Here is a 12,481-nt window from a genome sequence, read left to right as displayed (position 1 = left end):
GACGCCACTCATTGCCTGCCGAACACGTTCAAGTAGTTGCACCAGCTCGGGAAGTTGGTCACCCATTGAACCGGGCATTTCCTCCGTAGGGCGACCTGTGAGCACACCTACCGACATATTTCTGTCAATCAACTTCCTCGCCGAACTCTTCTTTTCAAAAGAGTTTGCTCAAGCACTTACTATAGATGCCGCGACGAAGCCGCTGATTCTCCTTCACGAGCCAGACAGCTGGGCCTGAACACCTTTTAGCTCTTCTCCAAGCTGGGTGTGGGCATCTTGGTGTTTGTTCCTCTCCTGTTGCACTTTCATAAGCACCCTCTCGTCGGCCTTCAGCTGGCGCAGTAGTTGTTGCTTGTCCGGATCAAGTCCGGCAACATCTGCAATATTATTATCAGATTTATACGCACGCCGCACGCCATAAAACATTTTTGAAATATGTGTTACCGGAGGGGATCTCTGTGTCTCCTCCTGTGGTGGCCAGTGCGGCCTCAAGTTGGGCCTTGCACTCTTGAAGCTCCTGAGACAAGTGGGTATTCTTCTCCGTAAGATCCTGCATATTGAATGATCCTTAAATCAGTTATTCTACACTACTTTAAGTCTCGGGGGCTACTGGCATACATAACTATTAAAATTCCTTACCCGCATGTCCTTCACATACTGCTCCGTGGCTCTGGTCAAACCATCTTGAGCGACACGGAGGTGCGTGTCTCCCGCATTAAAGGCATTTAACGCCTCTGGGGAGAAACACGCATCACGAAGAAATGTTCGGCGGCGCCTATGATTCATGGCGCTCTCCACCTCAGACCTGGTGGCGGACAGCCTGTGGGCATCCTCCGTGGGAGGAGTATCCGGCTCGCGCCTTGTGCTCGCCTCCCCCTCCAGACCAGGTGTTGGAGCCTGGCTAGCGGAGGCTTGGTTGGCAACCTCTCCGGGCACAGTCCGGCGAGCGCTCTTTCTCCTGGAGAAGTCATGAGCATTAATACGCCTCCTAGGAATATTTTCCTTAAACAACGGTGGCGAGCTATACCGTTGCGGCGACATTTCGATTCGCACCGCACCCCTCTTCCGCCTGTTGGGCCGAACCGACCCTCGTTGGTCAGCCGCCGCGGGTTCGGCTTCTCGCCTTGAAGGAACCTCCTGCAAGACACCGTTGGTATACGGTGGTCAGAAATGCACAAGGATGAAGTAATGGTGTCAGGACTCCGGTCATAATTACCTGAGAAGCCGGAGATAAGCCGGGGTAGTCAGCCGTAATGGCGACTAGAGCATTGTCCATGCTGAGTTGGTGGAACACCCCGTCAATTAGCTCCACCTTTATGTCCGAATCCTCTTCGGAGGCCGGATCAAGGGATCTTCCCGGATCCTCGAGTTGTGGAGCCGGACTGTGTATGCCCTCCACATCCCGACGCAGTTCCTGCATCAAAATCATCAAGTAAGGCACTTAACTTTGAAAGCACGGGTCGGATAAATAAACGCCCGCTTACCCAGTTCCGAGGGTTATTCATGGAGAACACATTCAATGGGCTCGTCTGGAGGAAGTCCTCCTTCTCCCCGTTGTACAGGCCGAACAGGATCTTCACCAGATCCGCGGCTGATCCCGGCCCCTTGCGGCCATGATGGGTGGCGTCATTCTCCCCATTGAAATCCCACATGGGGTGGCCCCTGTATTGGAGCGGCTGCACCCCTCGCGTAATGCACGTGGCCATGACTCCAATCATGGTCAATCCCAAATGGGCCAGCAACCTTATCCGGCCCATCAGATAATGGACGCTCCTGTCATCTTCCCGTTGAGGGCTCCGCGGGCGCCAACTCAGGCGTTTCTTCAGCGGCGCAGTGCTGAACTCCGGGAGGCCGATCTGAACTGGGTCCGGCAGTGGAGCGTCTTCTATGTAAAACCATTCTGAGGGCCAGTCTTCGGATGCCTTCTTTGGGGTTCCGGATAGATATCCGGTCCCGGCGATGCGCCATATTTCGGCTCCGCCCACTTGATATATCGACCCCTCGTGAGAACGGGGGACGAGGCGCAAAATGGGGCTCGATGCCCAGAAATAGCTCGCAAAGAGCTACGAAACCCGCAATGTGCAGGATGGAGGCGGGTGTGAGGTGATGAAGTTGGAGTCCGTAGAACTCCAGGAGCCCCCGGAGAAATGGATGTATGGGAAATTCGAGCCCCCTTATTAAATAAGGGACGAAGCACACCCACTCCCCTTTGGAGGGACTGGGGGTGTTCTCTGCCTGCTTTCCACCTTTGTAGGTGGCCAGCCCGGCTCGAACCGGGACCATAAAGGTCGGAGGGAGATATCCCTCCGCTTGGAGCGTCACCAGCTCGCTATGAGGGACTGAACATCTCCTCCAATCCCCAGGCTGAGGGCTAGGAGCGCGAGAGGAGGAGCCGCGTCGACGGTCCATGGTGGAATGGATTTTTGTCAGAGGCGCTCCGATGAGTACTCACGGAAGGAGGATGGTGTGATTTGGATCTAGACTCTTGCCTCTCTTATAGGCAACTCATTCGCGCAGCTTGGGGGTAAAACGTAAAAATACCCTGGCTTTTCGCATTCATACGACACGTGGAAGAGGGCCATTATTGGGCGTGGAAGCCAAGGAGCGCAACATTTATAAGGAAGCCGGACACTATTCGGCAAGCACATGGAACTTAGATGAGAACCCGCCTTGCAACACCGAAGACAATATACGCGCCGGGCTCGTCGTCATTAAAGCCTGGTTCGGGGGCTACTGAGGGAGTCCTGGACTAGGGGGTGTCCGGATAGCCGGACTATCATCATCGGCCGGACTCCAAGACTATGAAGATACAAGATTGAAGACTTCGTCTCGTGTCCGGATGGGACTTTCCTTGGCGTGGAAGACAAGCTTGGCAATACGGATGTATAGATCTCCTACCATTGTAACCGACTCTGTGTAACCCTAGCCTTCTCCGGTGCCTATATAAACCGGAGGGTTTTAGTCCATAAGACGAACAACAATCATACCATAGGCTAGCTTCTAGGGTTTAGCCTCCTTGATCTCGTGGTAGATCCACTCTTGTACTACCCATATCATCAATATCAATCAAGCAGGAGTAGGGTTTTACCTCCATCGAGAGGGCCCGAACCTGGGTAAAAACATCGTGTCCCTTGTCTCCTGTTACCATCCGCCTAGACGCACAGTTCGGGACCCCCTACCCGAGATCCGCCGGTTTTGACACTGACGCCAGGGTCGGACTCCTCTCCAGACTCCACCTCCGCCTCCTCAGAAGCAGACTCCTCCTCTGAATCCATTTCCTTGCCAACAAAGGCACGAGCCTTGCCAGATGGGCTCTTCTTGTGTGATGAAGACTTGGAAGAAGACTTAGAAGAAGACTTTGAGGATTTCTTCTTCTTCTTGTCATCAGAATCATATTCCTTGCTCTTCTTCTTCTTCTTATTCTCATTGTCCCACTGTGGACACTCAGATATGTAGTGACCAGGTTTCTTGCACTTGTGGTAGGTTCTCTTCTTGTGGTCATGGGTGGAAGCTTCATCATTCCTTGAGGTGGATCGTGCAGACTTTCTGAAACCTTTCTTCTTGGTGAATTTCTGGAACTTCTTCACAAGCATAGCAAGTCCCTTTCCAATGTCTTCAGGATCATCAGAACTGCAGTCAGATTCTTCTTCAGATGAGGAAACAACTTTTGCCTTCAATGCGCGAGTTCGGCCATAGTTGGGACCATAGATATCTCTTTTCTCAGAAAGCTGGAACTCATGTGTGTTGAGCCTCTCAAGTATATCAGACGGATCAAGTGTCTTGAAGTCAGGACGTTCTTGTATCATGAGAGCAAGGGTGTCAAAGGAGCTATCAAGTGATCTCAGTAGTGTCTTGACGATTTCATGCTTGGTAATCTTAGTTGCGCCGAGAGCTTGAAGCTCATTTGTGATGTCAGTGAGGCAATCGAACGTGAGCTGGACATTTTCATTGTCGTTTCTCTTGAAGAGGTTGAAGAGGTTGCGAAGAACACTGATCCTTTGATCTCTCTGGGTTGAGACGCCTTCGTTGACCTTGGATAGCCAGTCCCAGACCAGCTTCGATGTTTCCAGAGCACTCACGCGGCCATACTGTCCTTTGGTCAGATGACCATAGATAATGTTCTTGGCAGTAGAGTCCAGTTGAATGAACTTCTTGACATCAGCAGGGATGACACCTTCACCAGTTTTGGGAACACCGTTCTTGACGACATACCAGACATCGACATCAATGGCTTCAAGATGCATACGCATCTTATTCTTCTAGTAGGGATATTCAGTTCCATCGAACATGGGGCAAGTAGTGGAGACTTTGATTATCCCTGCAGTCGACATAGCTAAAACTCCAGGTGGTTAAACCGAATCACACAGAACAAGGGAGTACCTTGCTCTGATACCAATTGAAAGTGCTAGTTATCGACTAGAGGGGGGTTGAATAGGCGATTTTTATGAAAGTATTCAAAACATGGAAGTTTTGAAGACAAAAAATAGAAATGACCTAATTGATATGATGCGGAAGATAAACTACAACAAGCAAACCATAGTCAAGTATGCAATGATGTGAAAGTACAGGACTAATAGCAGCTAAGTAGTAAGGATCGGGATGGAAGATAGTATGAAGCCAATCAACGATAGTAGTCAAGCAATGAAGTAAAACAGGTACGACAGATAGGCAATGACTTCACGAAGACAAACTCTAAGTAAGGAAGGGAGAGGATAGAACCAGTCACTTGTTGAAGACACGGGATTTGTTGGACCAGTTCTAGTTGCTGTGACAACTGTACGTCTGGTTAGGGAGGCTGAGATTCAACTCAGAAGACGACGTCTTCACCTTATTCCCCTTGAGCTAAGGACACACAGTCCTCGCCCAATCACTCTGGTAAGTCTTCAAGGTAGACTTCCGAACCTTCACAGACACCGGCAATCCATAATGACTCTTGGATGCTCAGAACGCGACGCCTAACCGGCTGGAGGATTCACAGTCCTCAAGTGTAATAAGTCTTCAGGTCACACAGACAGAAAGACTTCAGTGATGCCTAACACTCTTTGGCTCTGGGTGTTTGGGCTTGGTCCTCGCAAGGATTTCTCTCTCTCAAAGGCTTCGAGGTGGGTTGCTCTCAAACGACAAATGCCGTGCACTAACTCTGAGCAGCCACCAATTTATGGTGTAGGGGGTGGCTATTTATAGCCACCGGGCAACCCGACCTGATATGTCCGAAATGACCCTGGGTCACTAAGGAACTGACACGTGTTCCAACGGTAAGATTTCAAACACACACGACAACTTTACTTGTTCTACAAGCAAAGCTGACTCATCCAGCTCTGGATAAGATTTGCTCTCATTGTCTTCGCTCGAAGACATAGGATTTGGGTTGAGCATCACTTCATTCATTCTGACTTTGTTCACTTGGACCCCACTTAACAGTACGGTGGTTCCTATGACTCAACAAAGAAGAAAAAGGAAACAGCGAAACAACACAGTCTTTGCGCTCCATAGTCTTCACTCAATGTCTTCTCATGTCATAGTCTTCAATATGAATATCTTCACATACCACCATTGTCGTCAATGTCTTCATACATTTTTAGGGGTCATCTCCGGTAGGTAAACCGAATCAATGAGGGACACTACCTGCGTTATCCTGCAATTCTCACAAACGCATTAGTCCCTCAACCAAATTTGTCGTCAATACTCCAAAACCAACTAGGGGTGGCACTAGATGCACTTAGAACAAGACATATGATAATGAGGTTCAGATTTTTTCTCAAAGTCCCAAGCACATACCAAGTTATATACTTGTCACTTGGGGGCTAATGCGGATTGCTTTTTATTTTTAACTATCATTCAAAGTCCCAAGGCTCAATACAAGTATTAATCTTAGCACTTGGGGGCTTATGCATAATTGATCAGAAAAATCAATGGTGAAGGAATTCAACAAGGACAAGTTTAGAATAGAAAGTCCCGGTTCATCTTGAAGAGATAAACCGGCCCTTGGGGGCTACACAGTTGAAAGCCCTTTTTATTTCAAGTCCCGGTTCATCTTGAAGATATAAGTCGGCTCGTGGGGGCTACAATGGAGTTGATATGTAGTGCAAAGAAAATTTATGAAGTGTTTGGAAGTTACCTCATAACGCTCCTTCATTAAATTGACCAAACCGGCCTCATAGTCACGGCTGGTGTAAAGGCGGTTTAGGTATCCAGAATGAAGTTCCTGAGCGGGGAGATGAGCATAACTCGACACATCAGCCTTCCTCTTGCCTTTCTCTTCAGCAATAGATTCCACTTTGGCACTATGCTTTGCCAAAGTGACAGGATTACCAGGAGAAGTATGACCAATCCCAGTAATCACAACATCATCAGTTGCTGCATTTGGGCTTGCCGGTTTGTCTGAGGCCTTGGCAGGGCTTGGTGGATCAGCAGTCGGACTTGGAGGATTGGCTTGTGGGCTTGGTGGATTGATATGAGGGCTCGCCGGGTTAACTTCGGGTGGATTAGTATTAGTGGCCAGGCCTTGTGGCACACGGTCATCCATGTCGACATCAACATCTCCGCCAGCACCTTCTGAGGTCCTGTCCGGTTCAATCTCATCAGTGGGAGCATTTGTTTTGACCTTCTTTCTCAATCGGGCGTTGGCACTACAAAATGGCACACAGAGGATTAATATGGTAAACCGGCGCAGGAAGACAAAGTTAACATCATTATACTTACCCAGGGACGGTCTTGAGGGGAGGCATTTGTGTGGTTGATGAATCGCGAGAGGACGAGTTGGAAGTGGCCTGATAATTTGAGTCAATATCGAAAGTTACCCGCCAAGGGATAAGACTTGATAGAATTACAAGAGACCTCTGCACGACGCTTACGGATTGCAGTATCTGGTAAACCGGAAGAAGTGACTTGCTGGCCACTATGCCGGGTTGTGCGATGAGCTTCAGGATGCTGTGGATCCAAAGGAGTGAAAGGATGTGAATGCTTCACTTTCCGGACCACGCAACGGATTTTTCTTACTGGCACAATATCGGAATTGGAGGAAAGAGAGATTACCTCTACATTGTCAGCACGGCTCGCTTCCGCATCATCCTGATAATGGTCGTTGTCAATAAGATGTATGAAAAATGAGCCAAGGGAGTCAAGTTCTACCTCTTGTTCCGAATCATCAACATCTTTGGGTGGATCAGAGGACTCGGCTGTTTTCTTCTTGGCTGGCTTCTTGATGGCTTTGCTCTTGGCACGAGCAGTCCTCGCCGGTTTGTCTTGAGTTTTTGGCGGTTTGTCCTGAGTTTTCCTCTTCCAGAAAGGATCTTTGGACTGTAATAATAAACAAAGGATTATCAAAATAGTTAAAACAGAGACGGATCAAAAAGGCAGAAGGAAATTTTTTTTACCGCTGGCGGTTTATTGGAGGCGTTAAAGGGACGCAGCCCAGTTTTGCTGCATTCAGCGATCGGTTCATCCAGTATCTTCTTGACAGCCTCAGTGACTTCATCATTAGTAATCTCTATTTCATGGTGTCGTTGGGGGTCCTTGATGTCCCCGGTATACTCATGCATCAACCTGGTGCGGCGGCTTAAGGGCAGGATACCCCACGAAACCCAGCAACGAACGAGGTCAATGTCGGTTAAGCCGTTTGCTAGGAAAGCCACAAGCTTAGCAAGTTGAGGTGCATAAGTCTGATGTTCTTTGGCAGTGAGCCATTGAGGCAGTGGATGGCCATTGCTGAGCCGGTGAGCATGGTAACCCGGCAGAGGGTTTTCATCAGCAGGAGCGGTGTTCTGACAATAGAACCATGTTTGATTCCAGTCTTTGGGGTGGCTGTGATGTTTGGCATGAGGAAAGTCGACTTCTTTCCTCTTCTGAATCGACACTACCCCAAGTTCAGTATTGGGGCGCTTAGAGAATTCAGTTCGGCGGTTTAGGTGGAAAAAGTCCCGGAAGAGCTCAACAGTTGGATCTTCTTGAAGGTAAACTTCACAGAACACTTGGGAAATTGCATATGTTGGACACAGAGTTCGGTCCAATGTCTTGTGGATGGAGTTGGAAGCTAGCAAGTACATCCTGGAAAAACTGTGATCCGGGAGGGCTAAATCCCCGGTCTAGATGCTGCATAAATACCACCACTTCTCCATCTTGAGGTTCAGGAGGGCACTCAGGGCCGGGGACTCGCCAATGAATGACCTCCTTCTTAGCCAAAGCGCCAGTTAGAACATACCCATTGAGTTGTGGATCTGTGATCCGGGAAGGAACCCAGTTGCAACAGGCGAATTGCTTGGCCATTTTGAAAGACAAACTGTAAAGGAAGTGCAAAAGCCGGTTCACGGTTCAAGATTGATGTGCACAAGCCGGTATTAAACCGGGGGATTTAGTTCAAACATATATGCACTATAAACCGGATATCGATGCTCAAGTTAAGGTGGCGGTTTATGTGAGGGCTAATGGTACCTGGCGGATTGTCATTTCCTAAAGGTTAAACCGCCTACAAATGGAAGAAGCACATCTAAAATTTTACTAAGTACTGAAGAAACAAGTTTCGCAAGATGGCATTGTAATTTTTGATCTACCGCGGCCTAGTAAAGAAAATTTTTTGAGCCCTAAAAATGGCGACGGTAGAACATTAACAGTCCATATGGGATCTATCCAGGAACAACGAGATACTATGGAGGGACAGATTAAAACTACGGCTTCGGCCACGGGAGGAAGCCGTCAAGACTAGCTAGATTCAAGGAGATGATAAGGGAATGCTGATGAACACTCAATAACTTCGGAACCCTAATGCAGATTTGATGGTTGAGGAAGGGAGTGCTTACCAGAGCCACGTAGCAGCGGAGGAGTGTCGCAAAGTCTCTGGTACGAAGAGGTTGATGCAGCGGCCTAGTCGGTGCAGGTTCAAGGGTCGACGGCGGCGGCGATGCTTGAGCCTTTCGGTTCGCGAGGAGAAAGAAGATGCAAAGAGGTAAGGGGGAAAATGGAAGGACCCCCTGGTCTTATTTATAAAGGCAAGGGGATGAAAGGTAGGTGCGAGAATCGAGGAGCCCGAAGCGGAAAGAGGGGGTGCAGCTGTCGCCTTGATCTTTGGAAGTTAATTAAATGAAGGGAATCATTATCACCTTTTTATACAGAGATGAAATCATGACGACTTGTTGCAATTTCAGAAGATGACGTCATGGTGGTTCACCAAAGTTTACAGGGAGAAGATATCATGGCAGTTTACGAAGATCATATGAAGATGTTTAGGGAATCTTCTAAAGTATTGAAGATTTACATGAACAGGTTCAAATCAATCTGGGGCCTAATGTTGAGGATATAACTACTGAGTGTAAACCACCCAGGAGGGGCCGGTTCACGCTCATCCATATTGAAGCCCATGAAGGTAAAAAAGATGGCGCTCTACTATTAAAGCTTAAGAGGCCCAGAGCCCAAAGGCAGATTAGGGCCCATAGTTGTAAACCGCCATAGTTATCTAACTTGTATTGTAAGACAGGGAAAGGAAGAGACCGAGCCGGACACTTGTATGAGCCGGCCTCGGAACTCTGTATACCGGCCGGGCATCAACCTGTGTATATAAAGGGACGACCTGATAGCGGTTCAGGTACAAGAAACAACAACTCGAGACTCAGGCAAAGCATATTCGCTCCCTGATCATCGAAACCCCAATAATCCCATCACAACTAGAAGTAGGCTTTTACCTTCAATGTAAGGGGCCAAACTAGTATAAAACTCTCGTGTCCCTTGTTCCGGTTTAACCCCTTTAGGCTAATCTCGTTGAATGGCTCCACGACTAAGTCCTTCTGCTAGGACATCTGACATGTTAAATCCACGACAATATAGCTACTAGCTATGGACCCGTAGGTCTGAGGTAAACTACTCACGCTTCATCGGAGAGGCAATGGTGTTGATGTAGAAGCCCTCCGTGATCAAATCCCCCTCTGTCAGGACACCGAAAAGGCCCCTAGATGCGATCTCATGGGTACAGAAGGTTGCGGCGGTGGAATAGTGTTTTCATGGCTCTCCTGGTAGGTTTTGGAATATTTGAGAATATACAGGCGGAAGAAATAGGCCGGTGGAGTCACGAGGGGCCAACAAGGGTGGGGGCGCGCCCTCCGTCCTTGTGGGTGCCTCATGGCTTTCCTGACGTGTGCTCGAAGTCCTCTGGATGTCTTCTGGTCCAAGAAAAACCATCACAAAAGTTTTATTTTGTTTGGACTCCATTTGGTATTCCTTTTCTGCAAAACTCTAAAACAAGGAAAAAACAAGAACTGACACTGGGCTCTAGGTTAATAGGTTAGTCCCAAAAATAATATAAAATACCATAATAATGCATATAAAACATCCTAAACAGATAATATAATAGCATGGAACAATAAAAAATTATAGATACGTTGGAGACGTATCAAGCATCCCAAGCTTAATTTCTAGTCGTGCTTGAGTAGGTAAATGATAAAACACAATTTTTGATGTGGAATGCTACCTAACATATTTATCCATGTAATTTTCTTTATTGTGGCATGAATGTTCGGATACGTATGATTCAAAATGAAAGTTTAATATTGACATAAAAACAATAATACATCAAGCATACTAACAAGATAATTATGTCTTCTCAAAATAACATGGCCAAAGAAAGCTTATCCCTACAAAATCATATAGTCTGGCTATGCTCCATCTTCATCACACAAAATATTCAAATCATGCACAACCCCGATGACAAGCCAAGCAATTGTTTCATACTTTTGATGTTCTCAAACTTTTTCAACTTTCACGCAATACATGAGCATGAGCCATGGACATAGCACTATAGGTGGAATAGACGGTGGTTGTGGAGAAGACAAAAAGAAGGAGATAGCCTCGCATCAACTAGGAATATCAACGGGCTATGGAGATGCCCATTAATAGATATCAATGTGAGTGAGTAGGGATTTCCATGCAACGATGCACTAGAGCTATAAGTTTATGAAAGCTCAAAAAGAAACTAAGTGGGTATGCATCCAACTTTCTTGCTCAGAAAGACATAGGGAAATTTGAGGAAGCCCATCATTGGAATATACAAGCCAACTTCTATAATGAAAAATTCCCACTAGTATATGAAAGTGACAATATAGGAGACTCTCTTATCATGAAGATCATGATGCTACTTTGAAGCACAAGCATTGCCCCTTCTCTCTTTTCTCTCATTTTTTCATTTGGGCCTTCTCTCATTTTTTTGCCTCTTTTTTCGTCCGGAGTCTCATCCCGACTTGTGGGGGAATCATAGTCTCCATCATCCTTTCCTCACATGGGACAATGCTCTAATAATGGTGACCATCACACTTTTATTTACTTACAACTCAAGAATTACAACTCGATACTTAGAACAAAATATGACTCTATGTGAATGCCTCCGGCAGTGTACAGGGATGTGCAGTGAATCAAGAGTGATATGTATGAAACTATTATGAACGGTGGCTTTGCCACAAATACGATGCCAACTACATGATCATGCATAGAAATATGACAATGATGGAGTGTGTCATAATAAACGGAACGGTGGAAAGTTGCATGGCAATATATCTCGGAATGGCTATGGAAATGCCATAATAGGTAGGTATGGTGGCTGTTTTGAGGAAGGTATATGGTGGGTTTATGGTACCGGCGGAAGTTGCGTGGCACAAGAGAAGCTAGTAATGGTGGAAGGGTGAGAGTGCGTATAATTCATGGAGTCAACATTAGTCATAAAGAACTCATATACTTATTGCAAAAATCTATTAGTTATCAAAACGAAGTACTACGTGCATGCTCCTAGGGGGATAGATTGGTAGGAAAATAACATCGCTCGTCCCCGACCGCCACTCATAAGGAAGACAATCAATAAATAAATCATGCTCTGACTTCATCACATAATGGTTGACCATACGTGCATGCTACGGGAATCACAAACTTTAACACAAGTATTTCTCAAATTCACAACTACTCAGTAGCATGACTATAATATCACCATCTTCATATCTCAAAACAATCATAAGGAATCAAACTTCTCATCGTATTCAATGCACTTTATATGAAAGTTTTTATTATATCCCTCCTTGATGCCTATCATATTAGGACTAAATTTATAACCAAAGAAAATTACCATGTTGTTTAGAGACTCTCAAAATAATATAAGTCAATCATGAGAGTTCATAAATTTGTATAAAATAAAACCACCACCGTGCTCTAAAAGATATAAGCGAAGCACTAGAGCGAAATTGCCTAGCTCAAAAGATATAACTGAAGCTCATAGAGTATTCTAATAAATCATGATTCATGCATGTCTTTCTCAAAAGTTGTGTACAACAAGGATTATTGTGGCAAACTAAAAAGAAAAGACTCAAATCATACAAGACGCTCCAAGCAAAACACATATCATGTGGTGAATAAGAATATAGCCTCAAGTGAACTTACCGATAGACGAAGACAAAAGAGGGGATGCCTTCCAGGGCATCCCCAAGCTTGGGCTCTTGGTTATCCTTGAAAGTAC

This window comes from Triticum aestivum, chromosome 6B (genome assembly GCF_018294505.1).
Source record: "Triticum aestivum cultivar Chinese Spring chromosome 6B, IWGSC CS RefSeq v2.1, whole genome shotgun sequence".
Lineage (NCBI taxonomy): Eukaryota > Viridiplantae > Streptophyta > Magnoliopsida > Poales > Poaceae > Triticum > Triticum aestivum.
This window is presented reverse-complemented; position numbering follows the sequence as displayed.